We start from the raw sequence: 27,655 nt of genomic DNA, 5'->3' as shown, positions 1-27,655 counted from the left end.
TATTATTAATTTGCATAATTGCCTAGCCAATGCCTTCCTTGCTGCAGGTATAAATAGGTTGTGCCTGAGCAAGGAAGGCGTCAGTGCTTTGGTTGTCAAACCTAGTTCCAGTTTGTCTCTCTTCTGTGAATGTCTTCCAGGTTCCAGCTCCTGTCTCCAGACTTCTGCTATAGAGACCCGCACCAGCATTCCATCTGCGGTGTAGCCTGACTCTCCGATCCATTCTGGACTCACCTGTTTCCAGCTACAACATCACCTGCTTCCAGCTCAGCTTCCAGCAGTGTACATCTTCTCTTAAAGGGCCGGTGTCCTTTCTGCAGTTTACCACTCTCCACCGGTATTATTATTTCTCCGCTCTCAAATTCTACATTTCATCTACATTGCATCGCTCTCAAGCTTTATTTATTATTTAACTGGTTCCAGCCAGTATCCACTCCGTGCCAACACCTGTCTGGTTCTAACCAGTACCCACAGCAGCATTTTACCTACAGCAGTCCAGCTTTCCCTGGAACACCAGCTGGTACGACCCTGGGCTTTCCTCATTGCTACAGTTGAGCCTGGTAAGGACTTTCCAACTTGCAGATAATAAGAACTGTCTCATACCACCAGAGCTCTGTGGCCCCTGCCATCCTGTAGTACCCAGGAACTGTATTAATATTTCTCTGCTGATTTTTATGTTACTTTTTACTGCTACTGTGATGCATGGAGTTTGTCATAAATAAATATCATTGACTTTTACTCAAGTTGTCGTGGTCACGCCTTCGGGCGGTTTCTCTTCATGTTACTTACATGTCCAGGGGTCTGATACAACCTCCCAGGTTCCGGTACATCTCAGCCCCTACAACTGAGGCTGCCTTCCGTCAGCTCAGGCCCTCAGTTGTGACAGTAAGCACTGACCAAATGAATCCAGCCGGAGACCAGGATCAAGCGGCCAGGCCGATGCAAGAACTGGCAGCCCGACTTGAACATCAGGAGGCTGCACAGGGCCACATCATCCGCTGTCTCCAGGATTTCTCTACTCGGCTGGATGGGATTCAGACAACTCTCCGTGGATCAGGCGCATCTGGGGCGTCAACCACAGTGACTCCAACTATAACCCCACCCACGTTACCCGTTTCTGCTCCACGTCTTCATCTTCCAACACCAGCAAAATTTGACGGATCTCCAAGATTCTGCAGGGGATTTCTCAACCAGTGTGAGATTCAGTTTGAGCTACAACCTGGCAATTTTCCCAGTGACCGTACAAAAATTGCCTACATCATCTCACTTCTCAGTGGCTCAGCCCTTGACTGGGCATCACCGTTATGGGAGAGGTCCGACACCCTGCTATCTTCTTACACTGCATTCGTGTCAACATTCAGGCGCATCTTCGACGAGCCAGGCCGGGTAACTTCAGCATCGTCTGAGATTCTCCGTTTACGCCAGGGATCACATACTGTAGGACAATATCTTCTACAGTTCCAGATCCTGGCATCTAAACTGGCATGGAACGACGAGGCCCTGTATGCTGCATTCTGGCATGGTTTATCCGAGCGTATTAAAGATGAGTTAGCTACCAGAGACTTACCCTCCAAGTTAGATGAGCTAATCTCACTTTGTACAAAAGTTGACTTACGTTTCAGAGAGAGAGCAACTGAGCGTGGAAGATCATCTGCTCCAAAATCTTCTGCTCCTCCTCCTCGCCAACTGTTACCAACTAAAGATGAACCCATGCAAATTGGCCATTCCCGTTTAACTCCTGCTTAGCGCCGAAGACGTCTCTCTGAGTCTCTCTGTCTGTATTGTGCAGCCCCGTCTCACACTATTCATGCCTGTCCCAAACGTCCGGGAAACTTCAAATCCTAGCTCGCCAAGGAGAGGGCCGGCTAGGAGTAATGATCTCCTCTCCATCTCCTCAAGATTGTAATCTCCCAGTCTCGCTTCAAGTTGCTCAACGTTATCAGAACGTCATTGCCCTCCTGGATTCCGGAGCAGCTGGGAACTTTATTACCGAAGCCTATGTTAAACGGTGGTCCCTACCCACCGAGAGACTTCCTTCCTCCTTTTCCTTAACTGCCGTGGATGGCAGTAAAATTTTTGATACAGTTATTGCTCTAAGGACTCTACCAGTTCGTCTGAGAGTGGGAGTTCTTCATTCCGAACTTATTTCACTTTTAGTGATTCCAAGAGCCACACATCCTGTGGTCCTGGGCCTTCCATGGCACCGTCTTCACAATCCTACAATTGATTGGATGACTACGCAAATCCTGGCATGGGGTCCCTCCTGTGCTGAGACATGTTTGTTTAAAGTGTTGCCTGTCTGTTCTTCCTCCCCCAGGTCGTCTGATGTTCCACCTCCTCCATATCAAGATTTCACGGATGTGTTCAGTAAAGCTTCTGCTGATATCCTTCCTCCTCATAGAGAATGGGACTGCCCGATTGATCTCGTTCCAGGGAAGGTTCCACCTCGAGGCCGAACTTATCCGTTGTCTCTGCCCGAGACGCATTCTATGGAGGAATACATTAAAGAGAACCTAGCAAAGGGGTTCATTCGACCTTCTTCTTCTCCAGCCGGCGCAGGCTTCTTTTTTATAAAAAAGAAAGATGGTGGTCTGCGGCCGTGCATCGACTACAGAGGTTTGAACGACATTACCATCAAGAACCGCTATCCTTTACCCCTGATTACTGAGCTCTTTGACAGAGTTAGCGGAGCTACCATCTTTACAAAGCTGGACTTGAGAGGTGCATACAATCTCATCCGGATCCGTGAGGGTGATGAGTGGAAGACCGCATTTTACACCCGTGACGGACATTATGAGTACCTCGTCATGCCCTTCGGATTGAGCAATGCCCCAGCTGTCTTCCAGCATTTCGTCAATGAGATCTTCAGAGACATTCTATACCGTCATGTCGTGGTCTATCTAGATGATATCCTCATTTTTGCCAACAATTTAGAGGAACATCGTTTTTGGGTAAAGGAGGTTCTGTCCCGTCTCCGTGTCAATCATCTCTATTGCAAATTAGAGAAATGCGTCTTTGAAGTCAAGTCCATTCCGTTTCTAGGGTACATTGTGTCCGGTTCCGGACTAGAGATGGATCCTGAGAAACTACAAGCAATCCAGAATTGGCCGGTACCCTTAACCCTCAAAGGGGTCCAGAGGTTCTTAGGGTTCGCCAATTATTACCGAAAGTTTATACGAGACTTTTCCACCATTGTGGCGCCTATTACTGCTTTCACCAAGAAGGGTGCTAACCCGTCCAAGTGGTCTGAAGAAGTCATGCAAGCTTTTCATCTTTTAAAACAGAGGTTCATCTCTGCGCCTGTCCTGAAACAGCCTGACATCGACTCTCCTTTCATCCTAGAGGTGGATGCCTCCTCCGTTGGAGTAGGAGCGGTGTTATCTCAGAGGGCTAAAGGTGGCCATTTACATCCTTGCAGTTTCTTCTCACGGAAGTTCTCCCCAGCGGAGCGCAACTATGCCATTGGCGACCAGGAGTTGCTAGCCATCAAGCTCGCTCTAGAGGAGTGGAGATATCTGTTGGAGGGAGCTTCTCATTCAATCACCATCCTTACAGACCACAAGAACCTTCTATATCTGAAAGGCGCACAATGTCTCAACCCTCGTCAGGCCAGATGGGCACTTTTCTTTTCCAGGTTCGACTTTAAACTCCAGTTCTGTCCGGGCTCTCAGAATCGCAAGGCCGATGCCCTTTCCCGCTCATGGGAGCAAGAAAATGAGTCAGAGTCTTCAGACAAGCATCCTATTATAAGTCCGTTGGCATTCTCCACGGTAGGGATGGACTCTACGCCCCCATCAGGGAAAAGTTTTGTGAAGCCGACACTAAGGAAGAAGCTCATGCATTGGGCCCATGCTTCCCGCTTTGCCGGACATACAGGTATCCAAAAAACCCTGGAGTTTATCTCTAGGTCCTATTGGTGGCCAACTCTGAAAAAGGACGTTTTGGAGTTTATTGCATCTTGCCCAAAGTGTGCTCAACATAAAGTATCCCGCCAGTCGCCTGCGGGGCAACTGGTTCCACTATCTGTTCCCCGTCGACCATGGACCCATTTGTCGATGGATTTTATTACAGATTTGCCCATGTGCAACAAGTTTAATACCATCTGGGTGGTAGTTGACCGGTTCACCAAGATGGCACACTTCATTCCTCTCACCGGTCTTCCGTCAGCTTCCAAGTTGGCTCAAGTATTCATACAAGAGATCTTCCGACTCCACGGTCTTCCTGAAGAAATTATCTCAGATCGAGGAGTTCAATTCACAGCCAAATTCTGGCGAAGTTTATGTCAAGCCCTCCAAGTCAAGCTAAAGTTTTCCACGGCTTACCATCCTCAGACCAATGGTCAAACTGAGAGGGTGAATCAGGACTTGGAGTCCTTCCTCCGCATCTATGTGTCCTCCTCTCAAGATGACTGGGTTCAATTACTTCCCTGGGCCGAGTTCTGTCATAACAACCAGTATCATTCTTCATCTTCTTCAACACCATTCTTCACCAACTTTGGATTCCACCCTAAAGTCCCTGAGTTCCAACCGCTTCCAGCAACTTCTGTTCCCGCAGTGGATATCACCTTGCATCAGTTTGCCAATATCTGGAAGAGCGTACGATCAGCTCTGCTCAAGGCATCGTTCAGGTACAAGAAGTTTGCGGATAAGAAGCGTCGAGCAGTTCCTGCTCTCAAGGTGGGTGATCGGGTATGGTTATCCACGAAGAATTTGAGGTTAAGAGTTCCCAGTATGAAGTTTGCACCTCGCTACATCGGTCCTTTTAAAATTGATCAAGTCATCAATCCTGTTGCTTACAGACTCCAGTTGCCTCCCTTCTTAAAGATACCCAGGACATTCCATGTTTCCCTGTTAAAACCGCTAATCTTGAATCGGTTTCATTCCTCACTTCCTCCAACTCCGAAAGTCCAAACTCAACGAGGCGTTGAGTATGAAGTAGCCAAGATCCTGGACTCACGTCACCGTTACGGTCAACTTCAGTATCTTATTGACTGGAAGGGTTATGGCCCTGAGGAACGTTCATGGACCAATGCTTCTGATGTCCATGCTCCTGCCTTGGTCCGGAGATTCCATTCCAAGTTTCCTCAAAAGCCAAAGAAGTGTCCTGGGGCCACTCCTAAAGGGGGGGGGTGCTGTCACGATCCGGGTATCTGGACGCCATTTCTTACCTATCAGATGCCTCCTAAGGCTGGCTCAGCGCTCCAGGACCGGATCCCATCTGTTATCCTGATGTGCACATTCCCGCATCCTCTCCTGTCTCTCTGTACGCAGTCACAGTAACGCCTTATACATTTGGCATGGCGTCTCCCGCGGCCTCCGCCGTCGTCCCTGAGCTTCTGCATTCAGAGTGGCGATTACGTCAGCCGCGGCCTCCGCTGTGTCCGCGTGGTCGGATGTGCATCTGTCAGCCTGGCGTCTCCTGTCTCCGGTGGCCGGCGCCGCCATTACTGTTTTCCAGACCACATGGATTACAATCCAAACTTCCCTCCAAGTGTCTGCATGGGCGCAGCCATCTTGGATTCTGTCAGCTGATCATTCCTACCAATCCGTTGTCAGTATTATTAATTTGCATAATTGCCTAGCCAATGCCTTCCTTGCTGCAGGTATAAATAGGTTGTGCCTGAGCAAGGAAGGCGTCAGTGCTTTGGTTGTCAAACCTAGTTCCAGTTTGTCTCTCTTCTGTGAATGTCTTCCAGGTTCCAGCTCCTGTCTCCAGACTTCTGCTATAGAGACCCGCACCAGCATTCCATCTGCGGTGTAGCCTGACTCTCCGATCCATTCTGGACTCACCTGTTTCCAGCTACAACATCACCTGCTTCCAGCTCAGCTTCCAGCAGTGTACAGCTTCTCTTAAAGGGCCGGTGTCCTTTCTGCAGTTTACCACTCTCCACCGGTATTATTATTTCTCCGCTCTCAAATTCTACATTTCATCTACATTGCATCGCTCTCAAGCTCTATTTATTATTTAACTGGTTCCAGCCAGTATCCACTCCGTGCCAACACCTGTCTGGTTCTAACCAGTACCCACAGCAGCATTTTACCTACAGCAGTCCAGCTTTCCCTGGAACACCAGCTGGTACGACCCTGGGCTTTCCTCATTGCTACAGTTGAGCCTGGTAAGGACTTTCCAACTTGCAGATAATAAGAACTGTCTCATACCACCAGAGCTCTGTGGCCCCTGCCATCCTGTAGTACCCAGGAACTGTATTAATATTTCTCTGCTGATTTTTATGTTACTTTTTACTGCTACTGTGATGCATGGAGTTTGTCATAAATAAATATCATTGACTTTTACTCAAGTTGTCGTGGTCACGCCTTCGGGCGGTTTCTCTTCATGTTACTTACATGTCCAGGGGTCTGATACAACCTCCCAGGTTCCGGTACATCTCAGCCCCTACAACTGAGGCTGCCTTCCGTCAGCTCAGGCCCTCAGTTGTGACACAACTTGGGCCAGCCATAGACTTTAGCCAAACCTGCCACGCCTGTAGGAGCAGGTCATATAACAAGTCCACGCTATTCCTTCCTCGGGTCTCCAGCTAACTAGCTACTAGACCTCGTCCGGTTCCACAAGTACCAACAACCATGACAGTAAGCACTGACCAAATTGATCTGGCAGGCAGCGATGGTTTAAGTGCCGATGTGCTGCAAGCTATAGTGGCACACCTGTAGGTTCTGGAAACAATGCAATGACAGATGGTGAAAGGCTTACAGGACCTCGCTGCACTGCAAGATTGGTTTCAAACATCTTTGGCTACACCCTCATCGCAATCTACTGCCTGTGCATTATACCAAGGTTCTATTGCATCTTCCAAGGCCATCTGCCTCCCTACGCCAGAGAAATTCAATGGAAATCCAAAGCTCTATAGGGGATTTCTAAATCACTGTGATGTGCATTTCACACTTCTTCCTGAAAATGTTCCCTCCTTCAAGTCTAAGGTGGCATTCATCGTTACCTACTAAAGGGCCTTTCAGGACAGGAGGGAATCTCCTTTGTGGGAGAGATCCGATCCCATTCTCAGTGACTACTCAAGGTTTCTACAGTCTTTTCGTGGAATCTTTGATGAGCCTCGATGCTCAACGTCCACTTCCATTGATGTCATGAAAATCTTCCAAGGCTCTAGGACAGTCAGACAGTACATAATTGACTTTCAAACTCTGGCATCTGAATTCCAATGGAATGAGGAAGCATTGACCATGGCTTTCTGGCATGGCCTCTCTGAAAAAGACTCAAAGATGAGCTAGCTTCTAGAGATATGCCTTCTATTCTCAAAGATCTTATGTCTTTATGTAATAAAACTGATCTTCACCTGAGAGAAAGGATTCATGAAAAATCTTGTCTTGACCGAGTTAAGCCGCGTCCACCTCCTCGCCTTCCTTCTCCTTCTTCAGATGTTGAGCCTATGCAGATAAATCACTCTTAGTTGTCTGCAAAAGAGAAACAATGTAGTCATCAGATGAATGTCTGTATGTGCTGTGAAGAAAGTGACCACCAACTGACAACCTGTTCCAAGCGTCCGAAGAATGGGCGTTCCTAGTCTCCGGAGTAGGGTTGAATCTAGGAAGCGTAAAAAAAACTCTCCAAGCAAGAAGGATTCCATTTTCTCTATTTCTGTGCAGCTTCCCACTGGTTCTGAAACTTTTCCTGTGCTACTAGATTCTGGCACTGCAGAAAATGTAATTTCGGCTGACCTGTTGTGTAAATATCAGATACCTACTAGGAAGCTACTGTATCTTAAGCCATCACTCTCATGGCAGTAGATGGTAGTCCTATATACCATGGGACTATTCTCCAAGAGACTTGAAATTTAACCGTCCAGGTGTGGGTGTTACATTCTGAGGCTTTCTCATTTTTAGTTATCACCAGAAAAACTCATCCTCTTGTTCTTGGACTTCCTTGGCTCCAGCAGCATAATCCTCAATTGGACTGAACTTTGTCAAGGTCATTCCAACTCATCAGGTGGAGGTTCCTATTCCTTATAATCTCCCTTAGAAATACCACCGGTTTGCTGATGTCTTTAGTAAGGGAGGAGAAGACAAATTACCACCGCATATTAGAAAATAGTACTCCCGTTGAACTTATACCTGGCAAACCTCCACCCCTTTGTCCATTCCCGAAACAGCTGCCATGTCCGAGTATATCAAGGAGAACCTTGAGAAAGGCTTCATATGTCCCTCATCTTCACCTGCAGGAGCAGGTTTCTTCTTTGTCAAAAAGAAGGCTGGAGGACTCTGCCCCTGTATCAATTACAGGGGGTTAAATTACATTACAGTCAAGAACCGCTACCCTTAATTACTGAATTTTTCGATCGGGTTAAAGGAGCTACAATTTTTTCAAAACTGGATCTAAGAGGGGCATATAATTGAATTTGTATACATGCCGGCGACGAATGGAAGACCGCATTTAACACTCGTGATGGGCATTATGAGTATTTGGTAAGTCCATTCGGTCTCAGTAATGCACCAGCCTAAAGTAGGGGGTACTGTCACAAAACGGAGGTTTACAGTGCTTCCCTGTTGCACTTTGACCTACCTGCTACGCAAACCAAAACGCTGTCTGCCATTCACATCCAGCGCTGTCAGTTACAGCATCCAATTCAGGATAGATAGGCTTCAGCTCCTTCCCAGCCTGCTAGGCTTCAGTCCACTCTGAAGCCTAGCCTGGAGTACTGCATGTTAATTCCTGATCAGCTGACTCTGCAGAGAACTCTCCAACCAGGTAGTGTTTTCCTGACATGTGATCCCGTCAGCCTATCACCAGAGAGCAAGGGGTATATATTCCAGCTCCAAGCACTGAGAAGCTGTCAGTGCTTTGTTGTCCTCAAGCTTGTAGAGAGCTCCTGCAATCTCCTGCTTAGAGAGACAGTGCATTACCAACCTCAGCACTTCCTGACTCCTATCTCCAGGATATCTGCTAAACTGCATCGCTGGTGATCTCATCTTCAGGATATCTGCAAACCTGCACTGCTGGTGATCTAATCTCCAGGATATCTGCAAACCTGCATTGCTAGATTTCTCATCTCCAGGATATCTGCAAGCCTGCACCGCTGGTTATCCTATCTCCAGTATACCTGCAAACCTGCACCGCTGGTCAATACAGTCTCCAGTATATCTTCAAGCCTGTATCCCATCCTGCTATCCTGAACTGCTGGTTCAATCCTAGCTTCCAGCTATCAATTACTACCACAAGTGTCACTCTTTGCACTGGTATCCCCAGTGTTCTAGTTCCACATAGTTGTACAAATACCTGTGGCCAGCCATAGACTTTAGCTGAACCTACCATACCTGTATGAGCAGGTCATATATCAAGCCCACACTATTCCATCCTTGGGTCTCCAGCCAACTTACTACTAGACCTAATCTGGTTCCACAAGTACCAACAACCGTGACACCGTCATACTGTATATATTTTGTCTTGCGGATACCCGGCACTCTCGCTGTGATGTGATAATGCCCTGGTGCCATGATTCTCAGTATTGTAGCTTTCCCAAACAGGTGTACGTGCAGTATGTCGCAAGAAATGGTGATGTTTTAAAATACAGTGTGAGAAAAGTGAAAGATAAAGGTGTATTAAAGGTGTATTAGATTCTTATAAAAGACCTCTGGCTGTTGCTTTTTCTCACTGTCTAGATATTAGTTATTTATTAGTATATAAGGGCTAACTATCCTTGTCAGAAATGTATATAACATGTTTTGTAATGCACAGTGGTGTAACTAGAATTTTTTCTCTCTCAAGCCCAAAAATTCTCCGACGCGCCCCCCCCCATAACTGGCAATAGTTGTGAATAAGGGGTGTGGCTTTGTTGAAATAGGCGTGACTTCACATAAAGGGGCGTGTCATTGCAGGAAAAGACTACCTTATACCCCAGTTTTGCAACCTGCACGCCCAGACGTTGTCCACCACAGGAAAGAAAACACACACCGCAATGTCCGTGATACATTATGCCACACACTGCAATGACCCTGAGACATTATACCACATACCACAATGCCCGTGATATAGTATGCCACACACCGTAATGCCTGGCTGTGACACATTATGACACACACCGCAATGTGTGTGATACATTATGCCACACACCGCAATGCCCATTACACATTAAGTCCTACAGTAAGGTTTCTAATTACTTTTAAATTACCTGCTCATTGCCAGGGGTTTCATACTCTTGGTTCCATGCACGGTGCCAGGGGTTTTCATGCTCAGGGTGTCATGCTCGTTGCCAGGGGTTTCATGCTCTTGGTTCCATGCACAGTGCCAGGGGTTTTCATGCTCAGGGTGTCATGCTCGTTGCCAGGGGTTTCATGCACTGGGTGTGATGCTCATTGCCAGGGGTTTCAAGCACTGGGTGTCATGCTCGTTTCTAGGGGGTAATGCTTGTTGCTAGGGCAGTGCTCCCAGTGCCACATATGCCCTCAGTGCCAGATATTCCCCCACAGTGCCAGGTACACACATGCCCCCAATGCCAAACATGCCCCCCCAAGTGCCAGGTACACATATACCCCCCAGTGTCACATATGCCCCTTCAGTGCCACATATGCCCCCCCCCCAAGTACCAAATATGCTCCCCCCTTCCCCCCAGTGCCACGTATGCTCCCCCAGTGCCAGGTACAGCTCCCCCTGCTCCCCGCTCTTTTGTGAAGGAGGAACACGGAGGGCACAGCGCGCGCCTCTCCTGTGTCCCTCCTGCGTCTCCGGCATGTTTGTTAAATGAAGTGCCGGTTCGTGAGCCAATCAGAGCTCATGACCAGGCACTTAATTCAATAGACACGCCGGAGACACAGGAGGGACACAGGAGAGGCGCGCGCTGTGCCCTCCGTGTCCCTCCTTACAGCAGCGGCTACGGAAAGAAGGGAGACAGCAGATTGACATGCGGACGGCTCGTCCGCATGTCAATCTGCTCTGCGCTAAATCAGTGGCGGCGCCCCCCGCAGCCCTGCACCTCCAAGCCACCGCGAGGGCTGCGGGGACAGTAGTTACGCCACTGGTAATGCAGAGCGTTAGCAATCAGTCCTCTTATCAGAGCTTTCTCATTGCTTTAAGTGTATCTTTTATTTGGTGAGATCAGATATTTCACTTCCACAAGTAATGCGTATCTCCTCATTATACAATGTCACAAGTATTTATCACTGTATTGGCATTCAGCTGTTCCCTCTGCCATAATTATAGAGGTTGAATCCTATTATGCAGCATTGTTATTAATCAATTAATCTAATAATTCCCTTAATGAGTGATAGTAAATATTATAGTGATCTTTTAAGGGATGAGCAAAGGTGGTCTTCAAATTGCTCATCCACTCATACTGCTAATTTTCCACTTATTATTATTAACAGTTTCTTATATAGCGCAGCATATTCCGTTGCGCTTTACAATTAGAACAATAGTAATAGAAATAGTAGTAGTAATAGAAGAAAACTGGTCAAAAACAGACATCGAGGTAGGAAGGCCCTACTTGCATGCTCACAATCTATAGTTATTGGATTCCTTTTAGTGATAGATACATCAGAGCCGTAAGTAGACTTTTTGGTGCCCTGTGCCAGAAAGAGAATTGGTGCCTCCCCCTCCCCCCCATATTTCCAATAGGGACATAAGGCACATGTCTCTCAGGGAAAGGCATACTTGCCTACTTTTGAAAACTGCTTTCAGGGAGATTGCAGGTGTTAGCAGAATACGCCGCACAAATCGTGTCGTTGAGAAGGCGTGTCATGTTTCACCCAAGGGGCGTGTCTAGCTCCACCTATGGGCGTGTCTGTTGCCACTCAGTGGTGTGTCCTGAGCGGTAGGTGAAAACTATAGTATGAAGAGCAACATACCACCAGAGCAGGTTTATGTTATGTATTAAATGCTGTCTCTGGTGGGTGGAGAAGCCGAGTTTTCCTGCTTCTGCCAGGACACCTGGCTGCCAATCATTATGATGGATAGGGCTTACAGGCACATTCTGTGTGCGATAAAATTACAGTATGGGGATGAAAGTTTCTAACTGTGAAGATTCTTGGGTAAACCATAACAGTTTAGTTTTCTCATTTATTGGGTGGGATGTACTAACGGGAAAATGTGGTAAAAACCCCTTTTCAGGTTTTTACAGCATTTCTTGTATGTCCTACGACCCAGACGCTTGGTTTCCGACGCGGAGGGTAACATCAGCTATACCTGGCATTATCCTATAGAAGCCTATGGGCTTCTTTCCACATCAGTGCTGTCAGAGGGAGAAGATCAGATCCCTCCCAGCATCCCCCACGGCCGTTACGTCACTCTATGCAAGAGCAGATGGAGTCCCGGGTCATAATCCCATAAGTCCAGGGACCGGCAGGAGAGCTGCACTTTGTGTTACTAATCACGTATGTTAGTACATATGCGATTAATAACACCGTGGTAAGTGGCGGGATGTACCGCATATGATTGGTACATCCCGCCCACTGCCTCTTCCTGTGCTGTGATTGCCAGTGCCAGCCTCCTCCCAGGGCTCTTGTTTCCTATGCAGAGGGCCTCATTAGCTATACCGCGGCAGGTTAAATAGTTCTGCTGGCTACGTTTAACCTTAGTAGTCCTGGAGGTAATGGCTTTTAACAAATAAAGGCGAGAGTTGCCATAGTAAAAAAATAAAAACTTTGTGTCCATGATTTACGGGATTGGAGAGCGTTGTGTTATTTCCCACTGGATATGTGACAAGAGCAGGTCTGCCTGTCCCTTTAAAGTTTAACTGCCTGTCCCTTTTAAAGTTTTTTAAAATATAAAATTTGAGGGTTCACATTAGTACATTGCATCAAATTGCATCCAATTAGTAGGATATACAATTAGTAGAACACATTATACACATTACACCAGGCAGAGAACAGTATACACATTACGCCAGGTAGAGCACATTGTACACACTACGCCAGGTAGAGCACGTTGTAAACACTACGCCAGGCATAGCAGGTTGTACACACTACGCCAGGCAGAGCACGTTGTACACACTACGCCAGGTAGAGCACGTTGTACACACTACGCCAGGCAGAGCACGTTGTACACACTACGCCAGGCAGAGCACGTTGTACACACTACGCCAGGCAGAGCACGTTGTACACACTATGCCATGCAGAGCATATTGTACACACTACGCCAGGCAGAGCACGTTGTACACACTACGCCAGGCAGAGCACATTGTACACACTACGCCAGGCAGAGCACGTTGTACACACTACGCCAGGTAGAGCACGTTGTACACACTACGCCATCCAGAGCACAGTATATACATTATGCAAGGTAGAGTCCCGCAGTACAGGATGAGGGGAGGGCAGAGCACACATTTCCCGATGCCCTTACTGCTGCTTTGCTCAGATGGCGCCTGCCCACTCCTCTGCGGCGTCCCCTAATAACTCCGCAGGGTACTAAGGTGACGTCAGGACACAGAAGCGTAATTTTGCAAAACGCCACCAAGCAAACGGAGTACTATGGATGGGACTCGGAGATGGATGTTATCTGTGCAGGGTGTGCCAGTAGAAATGGCCCTGCAGCCATCACTCTGTTCCTGGACACATTTTCATACAGGACCTTGCCCCCCTCTCCAGATTACTGGGAAACCCTGCTGTCACACATAGTTACCAGCTTTTGAGTAGTGTTCCAGCCAGGCACCTAAGCAGAGGAGTCACCTCCGTGACACACAGTGCAGAAGCAGCTATTCCTGCAAAAGGGGGCGTGGGCGTGTTGTGAGGGGGCGTGGCTTTGCAACCCGACCCTGTTTACAGTTACACCAGGTCCCGGAGATGCGGGCTGGTACACCAGCTGACACTTCTCAATCCTCCTTTATACCTGACGTCACCTGCTAGTGAGGGGCTGCCAGCCAGTGAGACAGAGAAGGAGGAGGAGAGCTATGTCAGCAGCAGAGAACATGTACCACGGGAGAACATTGGCAGAGGCAGCAGGTAACCAGCCTCCCTGTGCATAGGCAGTCCGGAAATGGGGGCCGGAGAGTGTAGTGGAAATCCGGGAGCTGCAGATCTATTTGCGGGGCAGCGGGGGACTTAGGCAAAAAACGGGAGCCTTCCGCTAAATGCGGGAGGGTAGGCAAGTCTGGGGAAGGGCTTAACAAAATGAAACCCAGAGAAAGCCCATGCTTTGATGCCCCATTCCAAATATATATATATATATATATATATACATTGTATATATATATCTCCTATATAATAGCCCAGCTCTGTGACTTTGTGCCTGTGTGTATAACGCTGGCTAGGAGCTCTCATTGGGTTAGTGGCAGGTCTATCACACCCAGTCCACAGCTGACTGGGCGAGAAACTCCCTCCCACACAGGTTACATCCAATGGGAGGCTCTGCCCTTTGCCTGCTGTGTTTTCACAGGGCAGGATTAGCAATGGGACTGATGGAGCTGCAGCTCCAGCCCCACACCCCAAAATAGGCCCACTGCATCTGCAGCAACATACCCTCCAACAATTTACACATAAAAATTTATATAAATTCGAAAAGGGGACATGGCCACGGGTAAAGCCACGTGCCCACGCCCCCTTTCCTATACTTTCAATGGAAGCTTGGAGAGACAGAAATCGGTGCAGACCATAAAAAAGGGACTGTACCTGCCAAAAAGGTGCAGCTGGAGGGTATGCCACTGCATCTGCAGCAAGTCTCTGGGGGAAAAAACAAATCCTTTTACTACAGCATCCTATGTTCTGCTGCCAGTCTGCCTGCCCCCTCCGGCATCAACACTCCCCACTCCCTAGCCACAGTGCAGGTGGAACAAAAGCTGCTGCAGCCACCTGCATAGATGTGTATGAAAGCGGCGCAGCGGAAGTCTTTCATAGCCCTCCCTGCGATGCATACTCTCTGAGCCCCGGAGCTTCCTCTGCGCGTGATGTCACAGAAGTGCCTCCTAGCCACAGTCGCGCCCAGATCCCCAGAGGCCATGACTCCGCAACACAGCACCTGGGCTGCCGGCCTGTAAGCCCCGAGATGGCTAATGTAACGGATAGAGTGGGTGATATCATGGAGGGTAACGTCTGGACGCTGAATCAATGTAAAAGGTGACAGTGCTGTGCAGTGCAGTGCAGTGGGTGTGCAGTCTGGGACAGTGCTAGGGTGTTCGGCGTCCCCCTGCAAACTATAAATTTGCACCCTCGCATACTTTACAAGGGTACACCGCACATAATACCCCCTATAGTAGAGACGCTTACACATGTAACACCCCCTGAACCAGTGACGCTTACAGATGTAACGCCCCCCTGTACCAGTGACGCTTACACTAGAGATGAGCGGGTTCGGTTTCTCTGAATCCGAACCCGCCAGAACTTCATGTTTTTTTTCACGGGTCCGAGCGACTCGGATCTTCCCGCCTTGCTCGGTTAACCCGAGCGCGCCCGAACGTCATCATGACGCTGTCGGATTCTCGCGAGGCTCGGATTCTATCGCGAGACTCGGATTCTATATAAGGAGCCGCGCGTCGCCGCCATTTTCACACGTGCATTGAGATTGATAGGGAGAGGACGTGGCTGGCGTCCTCTCCATTTAGATTATAAGAGACTGAGAGAGATTTACTGGAGCTGACTAGGAGGAGTACTGTTACTGTAGAAGTGTAGAGACTGAGTGGAGAGAGTTTACTAGTGAGGACAGTGCAGTTTACTTTATAATCCGTTCTCTGCCTGAAAAAAGCGATACACAGCACACAGTGACTCAGTCACATACCATATCTGTGTGCACTGCTCAGGCTCAGGCCAGTGTGCTGCATCATCTATTATCTATATATAATATTATATATATCTGTCTGACTGCTCAGCTCACACAGCTTATAATTGTGGGGGAGACTGGGGAGCACTACTGCAGTGCCAGTTATAGGTTATAGCAGGAGCCAGGAGTACATAATATATTATATAGTGAGTGACCACCAGACACACAGTGCAGTTTATTTAATATATCCGTTCTCTGCCTGAAAAAAGCGATACACACAGTGACTCAGTCAGTCACATACCATATCTGTGTGCACTGCTCAGGATCAGGCCAGTGTGCTGCATCATCTATATATATTATATATCTGTCTGACTGCTCAGCTCACACAGCTTATAATTGTGGGGGAGACTGGGGAGCACTACTGCAGTGCCAGTTATAGGTTATAGCAGGAGCCAGGAGTACATAATATTATATTAAAATTAAACAGTGCACACTTTTGCTGCAGGAGTGCCACTGCCAGTGTGACTAGTGACCAGTAACCTGACCACCAGTATATATAATATTAGTAGTATACTATCTCTTTATCAACCAGTCTATATTAGCAGCAGACACAGTACAGTGCGGTAGTTCACGGCTGTGGCTACCTCTGTGTCGGCACTCGGCAGCCCGTCCATAATTGTATATACCACCTAACCGTGGTTTTTTTTTTCTTTCTTTATACATACATACTAGTTACGAGTATACTATCTCTTTATCAACCAGTCTATATATTAGCAGCAGACACAGTACAGTGCGGTAGTTCACGGCTGTGGCTACCTCTGTGTCGGCACTCGGCAGCCCGTCCATAATTGTATATACCACCTAACCGTGGTTTTTTTTTCTTTCTTTATACATACATACTAGTTACGAGTATACTATCTCTTTATCAACCAGTCTATATATTAGCAGCAGACACAGTACAGTGCGGTAGTTCACGGCTGTGGCTACCTCTGTGTCGGCACTCGGCAGCCCGTCCATAATTGTATATACCACCTAACCGTGGTTTTTTTTTCTTTCTTTATACATACATACTAGTTACGAGTATACTATCTCTTTATCAACCAGTCTATATTAGCAGCAGACACAGTACAGTGCGGTAGTTCACGGCTGTGGCTACCTCTGTGTCGGCACTCGGCAGCCCGTCCATAATTGTATATACCACCTAACCGTGGTTTTTTTTTCTTTCTTTATACATACATACTAGTTACGAGTATACTATCTCTTTATCAACCAGTCTATATATTAGCAGCAGACACAGTACAGTGCGGTAGTTCACGGCTGTGGCTACCTCTGTGTCGGCACTCGGCAGCCCGTCCATAATTGTATATACCACCTAACCGTGTTTTTTTTTTCTTTCTTTATACATACATACTAGTTACGAGTATACTATCTCTTTATCAACCAGTCTATATATTAGCAGCAGACACAGTACAGTGCGGTAGTTCACGGCTGTGGCTACCTCTGTGTCGGCACTCGGCAGCCCGTCCATAATTGTATATACCACCTAACCGTGGTTTTTTTTTCTTTCTTTATACATACATACTAGTTACGAGTATACTATCTCTTTATCAACCAGTCTATATATTAGCAGCAGACACAGTACAGTGCGGTAGTTCACGGCTGTGGCTACCTCTGTGTCGGCACTCGGCAGCCCGTCCATAATTGTATATACCACCTAACCGTGGTTTTTTTTTCTTTCTTTATACATACATACTAGTTACGAGTATACTATCTCTTTATCAACCAGTCTATATATTAGCAGCAGACACAGTACAGTGCGGTAGTTCACGGCTGTGGCTACCTCTGTGTCGGCACTCGGCAGCCCGTCCATAATTGTATACTAGTATCCAATCCATCCATCTCCATTGTTTACCTGAGGTGCCTTTTAGTTGTGCCTATTAAAATATGGAGAACAAAAATGTTGAGGTTCCAAAATTAGGGAAAGATCAAGATCCACTTCCACCTCGTGCTGAAGCTGCTGCCACTAGTCATGGCCGAGACGATGAAATGCCAGCAACGTCGTCTGCCAAGGCCGATGCCCAATGTCATAGTACAGAGCATGTCAAATCCAAAACACCAAATATCAGTAAAAAAAGGACTCCAAAACCTAAAATAAAATTGTCGGAGGAGAAGCGTAAACTTGCCAATATGCCATTTACCACACGGAGTGGCAAGGAACGGCTGAGGCCCTGGCCTATGTTCATGGCTAGTGGTTCAGCTTCACATGAGGATGGAAGCACTCAGCCTCTCGCTAGAAAAATGAAAAGACTCAAGCTGGCAAAAGCAGCACAGCAAAGAACTGTGCATTCTTCGAAATCCCAAATCCACAAGGAGAGTCCAATTGTGTCGGTTGCGATGCCTGACCTTCCCAACACTGGACGTGAAGAGCATGCGCCTTCCACCATTTGCACGCCCCCTGCAAGTGCTGGAAGGAGCACCCGCAGTCCAGTTCCTGATAGTCAGATTGAAGATGTCAGTGTTGAAGTACACCAGGATGAGGAGGATATGGGTGTTGCTGGCGCTGGGGAGGAAATTGACCAGGAGGATTCTGATGGTGAGGTGGTTTGTTTAAGTCAGGCACCCGGGGAGACACCTGTTGTCCGTGGGAGGAATATGGCCGTTGACATGCCAGGTGAATATACCAAAAAAATCAGCTCTTCGGTGTGGAGGTATTTCACCAGAAATGCGGACAACAGGTGTCAAGCCGTGTGTTCCCTTTGTCAAGCTGTAATAAGTAGGGGTAAGGACGTTAACCACCTCGGAACATCCTCCCTTATACGTCACCTGCAGCGCATTCATAATAAGTCAGTGACAAGTTCAAAAACTTTGGGTGACAGCGGAAGCAGTCCACTGACCAGTAAATCCCTTCCTCTTGTAACCAAGCTCACGCAAACCACCCCACCAACTCCCTCAGTGTCAATTTCCTCCTTCCCCAGGAATGCCAATAGTCCTGCAGGCCATGTCACTGGCAATTCTGACGAGTCCTCTCCTGCCTGGGATTCCTCCGATGCATCCTTGCGTGTAACGCCTACTGCTGCTGGCGCTGCTGTTGTTGCCGCTGGGAGTCGATGGTCATCCCAGAGGGGAAGTCGTAAGCCCACTTGTACTACTTCCAGTAAGCAATTGACTGTTCAACAGTCCTTTGCGAGGAAGATGAAATATCACAGCAGTCATCCTACTGCAAAGCGGATAACTGAGTCCTTGACAACTATGTTGGTGTTAGACGTGCGTCCGGTATCCGCCGTTAGTTCACAGGGAACTAGACAATTTATTGAGGCAGTGTGCCCCCGTTACCAAATACCATCTAGGTTCCACTTCTCTAGGCAGGCGATACCGAGAATGTACATGGACGTCAGAAAAAGACTCACCAGTGTCCTAAAAAATGCAGTTGTACCCAATGTCCACTTAACCACGGACATGTGGACAAGTGGAGCAGGGCAGGGTCAGGACTATATGACTGTGACAGCCCACTGGGTAGATGTATGGACTCCCGCCGCAAGAACAGCAGCGGCGGCACCAGTAGCAGCATCTCGCAAACGCCAACTCTTTCCTAGGCAGGCTACGCTTTGTATCACCGCTTTCCAGAATACGCACACAGCTGAAAACCTCTTACGGCAACTGAGGAAGATCATCGCGGAATGGCTTACCCCAATTGGACTCTCCTGTGGATTTGTGGCATCGGACAACGCCAGCAATATTGTGTGTGCATTAAATATGGGCAAATTCCAGCACGTCCCATGTTTTGCACATACCTTGAATTTGGTGGTGCAGAATTATTTAAAAAACGACAGGGGCGTGCAAGAGATGCTGTCGGTGGCCAGAAAAATTGCGGGACACTTTCGGCGTACAGGCACCACGTACAGAAGACTGGAGCACCACCAAAAACTACTGAACCTGCACTGCCATCATCTGAAGCAAGAAGTGGTAACGAGGTGGAATTCAACCCTCTATATGCTTCAGAGGTTGGAGGAGCAGCAAAAGGCCATTCAAGCCTATACAATTGAGCACGATATAGGAGGTGGAATGCACCTGTCTCAAGTGCAGTGGAGAATGATTTCAACGTTGTGCAAGGTTCTGATGCCCTTTGAACTTGCCACACGTGAAGTCAGTTCAGACACTGCCAGCCTGAGTCAGGTCATTCCCCTCATCAGGCTTTTGCAGAAGAAGCTGGAGGCATTGAAGAAGGAGCTAAAAGGGAGCGATTCCGCTAGGCATGTGGGACTTGTGGATGCAGCCCTTAATTCGCTTAACAAGGATTCACGGGTGGTCAATCTGTTGAAATCAGAGCACTACATTTTGGCCACCGTGCTCGATCCTAGATTTAAAGCCTACCTTGGATCTCTCTTTCCGGCAGACACAGGTCTGCTGGGGTTGAAAGACCTGCTGGTGACAAAATTGTCAAGTCAAGCGGAACGCGACCTGTCAACATCTCCTCCTTCACATTCTCCCGCAACTGGGGGTGCGAGGAAAAGGCTCAGAATTCCGAGCCCACCCGCTGGCGGTGATGCAGGGCAGTCTGGAGCGACTGCTGATGCTGACATCTGGTCCGGACTGAAGGACCTGACAACGATTACGGACATGTCGTCTACTGTCACTGCATATGATTCTCTCAACATTGATAGAATGGTGGAGGATTATATGAGTGACCGCATCCAAGTAGGCACGTCACACAGTCCGTACTTATACTGGCAGGAAAAAGAGGCAATTTGGAGGCCCTTGCACAAACTGGCTTTATTCTACCTAAGTTGCCCTCCCACAAGTGTGTACTCCGAAAGAGTGTTTAGTGCCGCCGCTCACCTTGTCAGCAATCGGCGTACGAGGTTACATCCAGAAAATGTGGAGAAGATGATGTTCATTAAAATGAATTATAATCAATTCCTCCGCGGAGACATTGACCAGCAGCAATTGCCTCCACAAAGTACACAGGGAGCTGAGATGGTGGATTCCAGTGGGGACGAATTGATAATCTGTGAGGAGGGGGATGTACACGGTGATATATCGGAGGGTGAAGATGAGGTGGACATCTTGCCTCTGTAGAGCCAGTTTGTGCAAGGAGAGATTAATTGCTTCTTTTTTGGGGGGGGTCCAAACCAACCCGTCATATCAGTCACAGTCGTGTGGCAAACCCTGTCACTGAAATGATGGGTTGGTTAAAGTGTGCATGTCCTGTTTTGTTTATACAACATAAGGGTGGGTGGGAGGGCCCAAGGACAATTCCATCTTGCACCTCTTTTTTCTTTTCTTTTTCTTTGCATCATGTGCTGATTGGGGAGGGTTTTTTGGAAGGGACATCCTGCGTGACACTGCAGTGCCACTCCTAGATGGGCCCGGTGTTTGTGTCGGCCACTAGGGTCGCTAATCTTACTCACACAGCTACCTCATTGCGCCTCTTTTTTTCTTTGCGTCATGTGCTGTTTGGGGAGGGTTTTTTGGAAGGGACATCCTGCGTGACACTGCAGTGCCACTCCTAGATGGGCCCGGTGTTTGTGTCGGCCACTAGGGTCGCTAATCTTACTCACACAGCTACCTCATTGCGCCTCTTTTTTTCTTTGCGTCATGTGCTGTTTGGGGAGGGTTTTTTGGAAGGGCCATCCTGCGTGACACTGCAGTGCCACTCCTAGATGGGCCCGGTGTTTGTGTCGGCCACTAGGGTCGCTAATCTTACTCACACAGCTACCTCATTGCGCCTCTTTTTTTCTTTGCGTCATGTGCTGTTTGGGGAGGGTTTTTTGGAAGGGACATCCTGCGTGACACTGCAGTGCCACTCCTAGATGGGCCCGGTGTTTGTGTCGGCCACTAGGGTTGCTTATCTTACTCACACAGCGACCTCGGTGCAAATTTTAGGACTAAAAATAATATTGTGAGGTGTGAGGTATTCAGAATAGACTGAAAATGAGTGTAAATTATGGTTTTTGAGGTTAATAATACTTTGGGATCAAAATGACCCCCAAATTCTATGATTTAAGCTGTTTTTTAGTGTTTTTTGAAAAAAACACCCGAATCCAAAACACACCCGAATCCGACAAAAAAAATTCGGTGAGGTTTTGCCAAAACGCGTTCGAACCCAAAACACGGCCGCGGAACCGAACTCAAAACCAAAACACAAAACCTGAAAAATTTCAGGCGCTCATCTCTAGCTTACACATGTAACGACCCCCTGTACCAGTGACCATACACAAGTAAAATCCCCTGTAGCAGTGACGCTTACACACGAAACGCCCCCTGTACCAGTGACGCTTACACACGTAACACCCCCTGTACCAGTGACGCTTACACATGTAACGCCCCCTGTACCAGTGATGCTTACACACGTAACGCCCCCTGTACCAGTGATGCTTACACACATAACGACCCCTGTACCAGTGCCACTTACACATGTAACGCCCCCCTGTACCAGTGCCGCTTACACACGTAACACCCCCTGTAGCAGGGCCGCTTACACACGTAACGCCCCCTCTACTAGTGCCGCTTACACACGTAATGCCCCCTGTACCAGTGCCGCTTAAACACGTAACGCCTACTGTACCAGTGACGCTTACACACATTATGCCGCAGTCACACATACAGACACATACACACACAACAGACACACATATATATATATATATATATATACAAACACACACATACATACTGTACATACATTACACACATATATACAGTATACACAGACACTGTATATACACATTACACACACACACTCACTCTCTTTCCAGACACTTACCTAATGAAGTCTGGCTGGCCGAAGCTGTAGCAGCTCATCCTCCTGCTGCAGCATGGTCCCGTCTAGCACTGCCCCTTATTCCCATCTAGCTCCGCCCCCTTTGGCTCCCGCCCGGCCACTGAATGTCACACAGGGGAGCGGAGGGAGAGAGGAGGCTTAGTGCTTCCGGCGCCGAGGGGGAAAGAAGGTTTTGTGCTGCTGGCACCGCTGCATGTGTGACAGCAGCCGGCAGCAGCAGGGATAGCAGCAGCTGCTCAGCACATGGATGCAGAGCAGGGAGAACGCCTCTCCTTCCTGGTGCCTCCCTGCACTGCATCCCTTTCCTGAGCGGCTAGGGCCGGGCCTGAGTGCAGTTTCACTGACACTGCACAGTACTCTCACATTTTACATTGATTCAGCCAGTCATTCAGTTCTGCCAGCCAGTCACTATTGTTAGCACCGGTGTCCCAATGCGTCACATTACAGGGAAGTAGATGCACTAAATAAACTACAACTCCCAGCAGCCCTTAGCGCCGAAGCATTCTGGCCCTTAGGGCTGCTGGTAGCTGTACTTTATTGAGTGCATATTCTTCCCTGTAATGCGGCGTGTTGGGACACCGGCGCTAAAAATAGTGACTGACTGCTTGGGCGCTGTGCGAGTCTCCGGGAGAGCCACTGCCAAAGGGAGGACAGCAGCTTAGCTGCTGACAGGAGAAGCATTACCCACCCCTCCCCCACTCGCAGTAACTCCGGGCCCCATCCGCGGCACCCCCACAAACCCCCTCCAGCACCCGCGGTAGCTCCAGACCCCCTCCCCCACCCGCAGCAAGCTCGCACCCGCCCCTCCCCCTGCACCACCGCATTCGCCCCTCCCACCACGGGCACCACCGCAACTGCTCCTCCCCCACCCGCGGTGGCTCCGGACCCCCACCTGCGGCACCACCGCACCAGCCCCTCCCCCACCTGCAGCACCACTGCACCCACCCCTCCCCCGGCATCCCCGGATCCCATCCGCGTCTTCCCCGCACCCGCCACTTCCTCAACCAAAGCACCTATTAGGTAATTCATCAGGCCCTGTGTGGACTGTTCACGCCATTGCAAGGGGCTTCGACCCCTTAACCATTGCACGCCCGTTGTCTGTACAATATTTAACCACTCACACAATTATGATTGGAGGTAATACTCCATATAATAAAAATATTGCACGCCACAAGGGTGTGCAAGGATTAAGGGGGCATAGCCCCTTATGACGGTGTGTAGAGCGCCCATAGGGCGCAATGAATCACCTAGTATATATATATATATATATATATATATATATATACACACACAGTTATAGAACACTGCAAGAAAATGGATTTGGACACAAATCTTCTTTATACCACATTAATTCACTCAACCTGAGAGCTTGCTGCTATTCAGTTACAGTACCCCACACATTTCAATATACTGCCATATCCAGGACACAAATCCGCAACCTGCTACATCGCAGCCAAACACCCCACCCACTGAGCTACTTGATCCCAATAAAACTATGAGATTTCTTAGAATATGAAGCTAGCTGTACCCCATAAAAAAACAACAGCACCATAATTCTCTGGCTTTCTATGCATGCAAGGGCAGATAGCTCAATGAATGGAGTGACCGACTGCAATTTCATAAGGAACGGATTTGAATCCCAGGCACGTCAGCATCCTGAAATGTAATAAAGGACTGTGTGACTAAACAACAAAGAGCTGTCAAGTCCATGAATGCTGTGTAGGTATTAGCTACAAAAGGGGTGGGGGTAGGAGACAGGAGTGGTCAGGAGATGCTGGGTTTCAAGAAGGGGGGAAGCTGCAAGTGAAAGTAAATAGATAATTCGTAATTGAAAAATGCTGCCAACAGCGCCACCTATCCTGCAGTGCTATGTGTGGATCACACTTCACACACCTAGTTACGGTCCTGGATCACAATGCTAATCTTGCAAAGACCTTTCTATAGCATCTAAATGTACCAATATTCTCCCAATGGGAATTATATGAGGTTGTGAAAACAGCACAGTTTAAAAAGTAATATATACTAGAGATGTGCACTTGAAATTTTTCGGGTTTTGTGTTTTGGTTTTGGGTTCGGTTCCGCGGCCGTGTTTTGGGTTCGACCGCGTTTTGGCAAAACCTCACCGCATTTTTTTTGTCGGATTCGGGTGTGTTTTGGATTCGGGTGTTTTTTTTTAAAAAACACTAAAAAACAGCTTAAATCATAGAATTTGGGGGTCATTTTGATCCCAAAGTATTATTAACCTCAAAAACCATAATTTCCACTCATTTTCAGTCTATTCTGAATACCTCACACCTCACAATATTATTTTTAGTCCTAAAATTTGCACCTAGGTCGCTGGATGACTAAGCTAAGCGACCCTAGTGGCCGACACAAACACCGTGCCCATCTAGGAGTGGCACTGCAGTGTCACGCAGGATGGCCCTTCCAAAAAACACTCCCCAAACAGCACATGACGCAAAGAAAAAAAGAGGCGCAATGAGGTAGCTGTGTGAGTAAGATAAGCGACCCTAGTGGCCGACACAAACACCGGGCCCATCTAGGAGTGGCACTGCAGTGTCACGCAGGATGGCCCTTCCAAAAACCCTCCCCAAACAGCACATGACGCAAAGAAAAAAAGAGGCGCAATGAGGTAGCTGTGTGAGTAAGATAAGCGACCCTAGTGGCCGACACAAACACCGGGCCCATCTAGGAGTGGCACTGCAGTGTCACGCAGGATGGCCCTTCCAAAAAACCCTCCCCAAACAGCACATGACGCAAAGAAAAAAAGAGGCGCAATGAGGTAGCTGTGTGAGTAAGATAAGCGACCCTAGTGGCCGACACAAACACCGTGCCCATCTAGGAGTGGCACTGCAGTGTCACGCAGGATGGCCCTTCCAAAAAACCCTCCCCAAACAGCACATGACGCAAAGAAAAAAAGAGGCGCAATGAGGTAGCTGTGTGAGTAAGATAAGCGACCCTAGTGGCCGACACAAACACCGGGCCCATCTAGGAGTGGCACTGCAGTGTCACGCAGGATGGCCCTTCCAAAAAACCCTCCCCAAACAGCACATGACGCAAAGAAAAATTAAAGAAAAAAGAGGTGCAAGATGGAATTGTCCTTGGGCCCTCCCACCCACCCTTATGTTGTATAAACAGGACATGCACACTTTAACCAACCCATCATTTCAGTGACAGGGTCTGCCACACGACTGTGACTGAAATGACGGGTTGGTTTGGACCCCCACCAAAAAAGAAGCAATTAATCTCTCCTTGCACAAACTGGCTCTACAGAGGCAAGATGTCCACCTCATCATCATCCTCCGATATATCACCGTGTACATCCCCCTCCTCACAGATTATCAATTCGTCCCCGCTGGAATCCACCATCTCAGCTCCCTGTGTACTTTGTGGAGGCAATTGCTGCTGGTCAATGTCTCCACGGAGGAATTGATTATAATTCATTTTAATGAACATTATCTTCTCCACATTTTCTGGATGTAACCTCGTACGCCGATTGCTGACAAGGTGAGCGGCGGCACTAAACACTCTTTCGGAGTACACACTTGTGGGAGGGCAACTTAGGTAGAATAAAGCCAGTTTGTGCAAGGGCCTCCAAATTGCCTCTTTTTCCTGCCAGTATAAGTACGGACTGTGTGACGTGCCTACTTGGATGCGGTCACTCATATAATCCTCCACCATTCTTTCAATGGTGAGAGAATCATATGCAGTGACAGTAGACGACATGTCCGTAATCGTTGTCAGGTCCTTCAGTCCGGACCAGATGTCAGCATCAGCAGTCGCTCCAGACTGCCCTGCATCACCGCCAGCGGGTGGGCTCGGAATTCTGAGCCTTTTCCTCGCACCCCCAGTTGCGGGAGAATGTGAAGGAGGAGATGTTGACAGGTCGCGTTCCGCTTGACTTGACAATTTTCTCACCAGCAGGTCTTTCAACCCCAGCAGACTTGTGTCTGCCGGAAAGAGAGATCCAAGGTAGGCTTTAAATCTAGGATCGAGCACGGTGGCCAAAATGTAGTGCTCTGATTTCAACAGATTGACCACCCGTGAATCCTTGTTAAGCGAATTAAGGGCTCCATCCACAAGTCCCACATGCCTAGCGGAATCGCTCCGTGTTAGCTCTTCCTTCAATGTCTCCAGCTTCTTCTGCAAAAGCCTGATGAGGGGAATGACCTGACTCAGGCTGGCAGTGTCTGAACTGACTTCACGTGTGGCAAGTTCAAAGGGCATCAGAACCTTGCACAACGTTGAAATCATTCTCCACTGCGCTTGAGACAGGTGCATTCCACCTCCTATATCGTGCTCAATTGTATAGGCTTGAATGGCCTTTTGCTGCTCCTCCAACCTCTGAAGCATATAGAGGGTTGAATTCCACCTCGTTACCACTTCTTGCTTCAGATGATGGCAGGGCAGGTTCAGTAGTTTTTGGTGGTGCTCCAGTCTTCTGTACGTGGTGCCTGTACGCCGAAAGAGTCCCGCAATTCTTCTGGCCACCGACAGCATCTCTTGCACGCCCCTGTCGTTTTTTAAATAATTCTGCACCACCAAATTCAAGGTATGTGCAAAACATGGGACGTGCTGGAATTTGCCCATATTTAAAGCACACACAATATTGCTGGCGTTGTCCGATGCCACAAATCCACAGGAGAGTCCAATTGGGGTAAGCCATTCCGCGATGATCTTCCTCAGTTGCCGTAAGAGGTTTTCAGCTGTGTGCGTATTCTGGAAAGCGGTGATACAAAGCGTAGCCTGCCTAGGAAAGAGTTGGCGTTTGCGAGATGCTGCTACTGGTGCCGCCGCTGCTGTTCTTGCGGCGGGAGTCCATACATCTACCCAGTGGGCTGTCACAGTCATATAGTCCTGACCCTGCCCTGCTCCACTTGTCCACATGTCCGTGGTTAAGTGGACATTGGGTACAGCTGCATTTTTTAGGACACTGGTGACTCTTTTTCTGAGGTCTGTGTACATTTTCGGTATCGCCTGCCTAGAGAAGTGGAACCTAGATGGTATTTGGTAACGGGGGCACACTACCTCAAGAAATTGTGTAGTTCCCTGTGAACTAACGGCGGATACCGGACGCATGTCTAACACCAACATAGTTGTCAAGGCCTCAGTTATCCGCTTTGCAGCAGGATGACTGCTGTGATATTTCATCTTCCTCGCAAAGGACTGTTGGACAGTCAATTGCTTACTGGAAGTAGTACAAGTGGTCTTCCGACTTCCCCTCTG

Source organism: Pseudophryne corroboree, chromosome 2 (assembly GCF_028390025.1).
Source record: "Pseudophryne corroboree isolate aPseCor3 chromosome 2, aPseCor3.hap2, whole genome shotgun sequence".
Lineage (NCBI taxonomy): Eukaryota > Metazoa > Chordata > Amphibia > Anura > Myobatrachidae > Pseudophryne > Pseudophryne corroboree.
Note: the sequence above shows the minus strand (reverse complement) of the source record.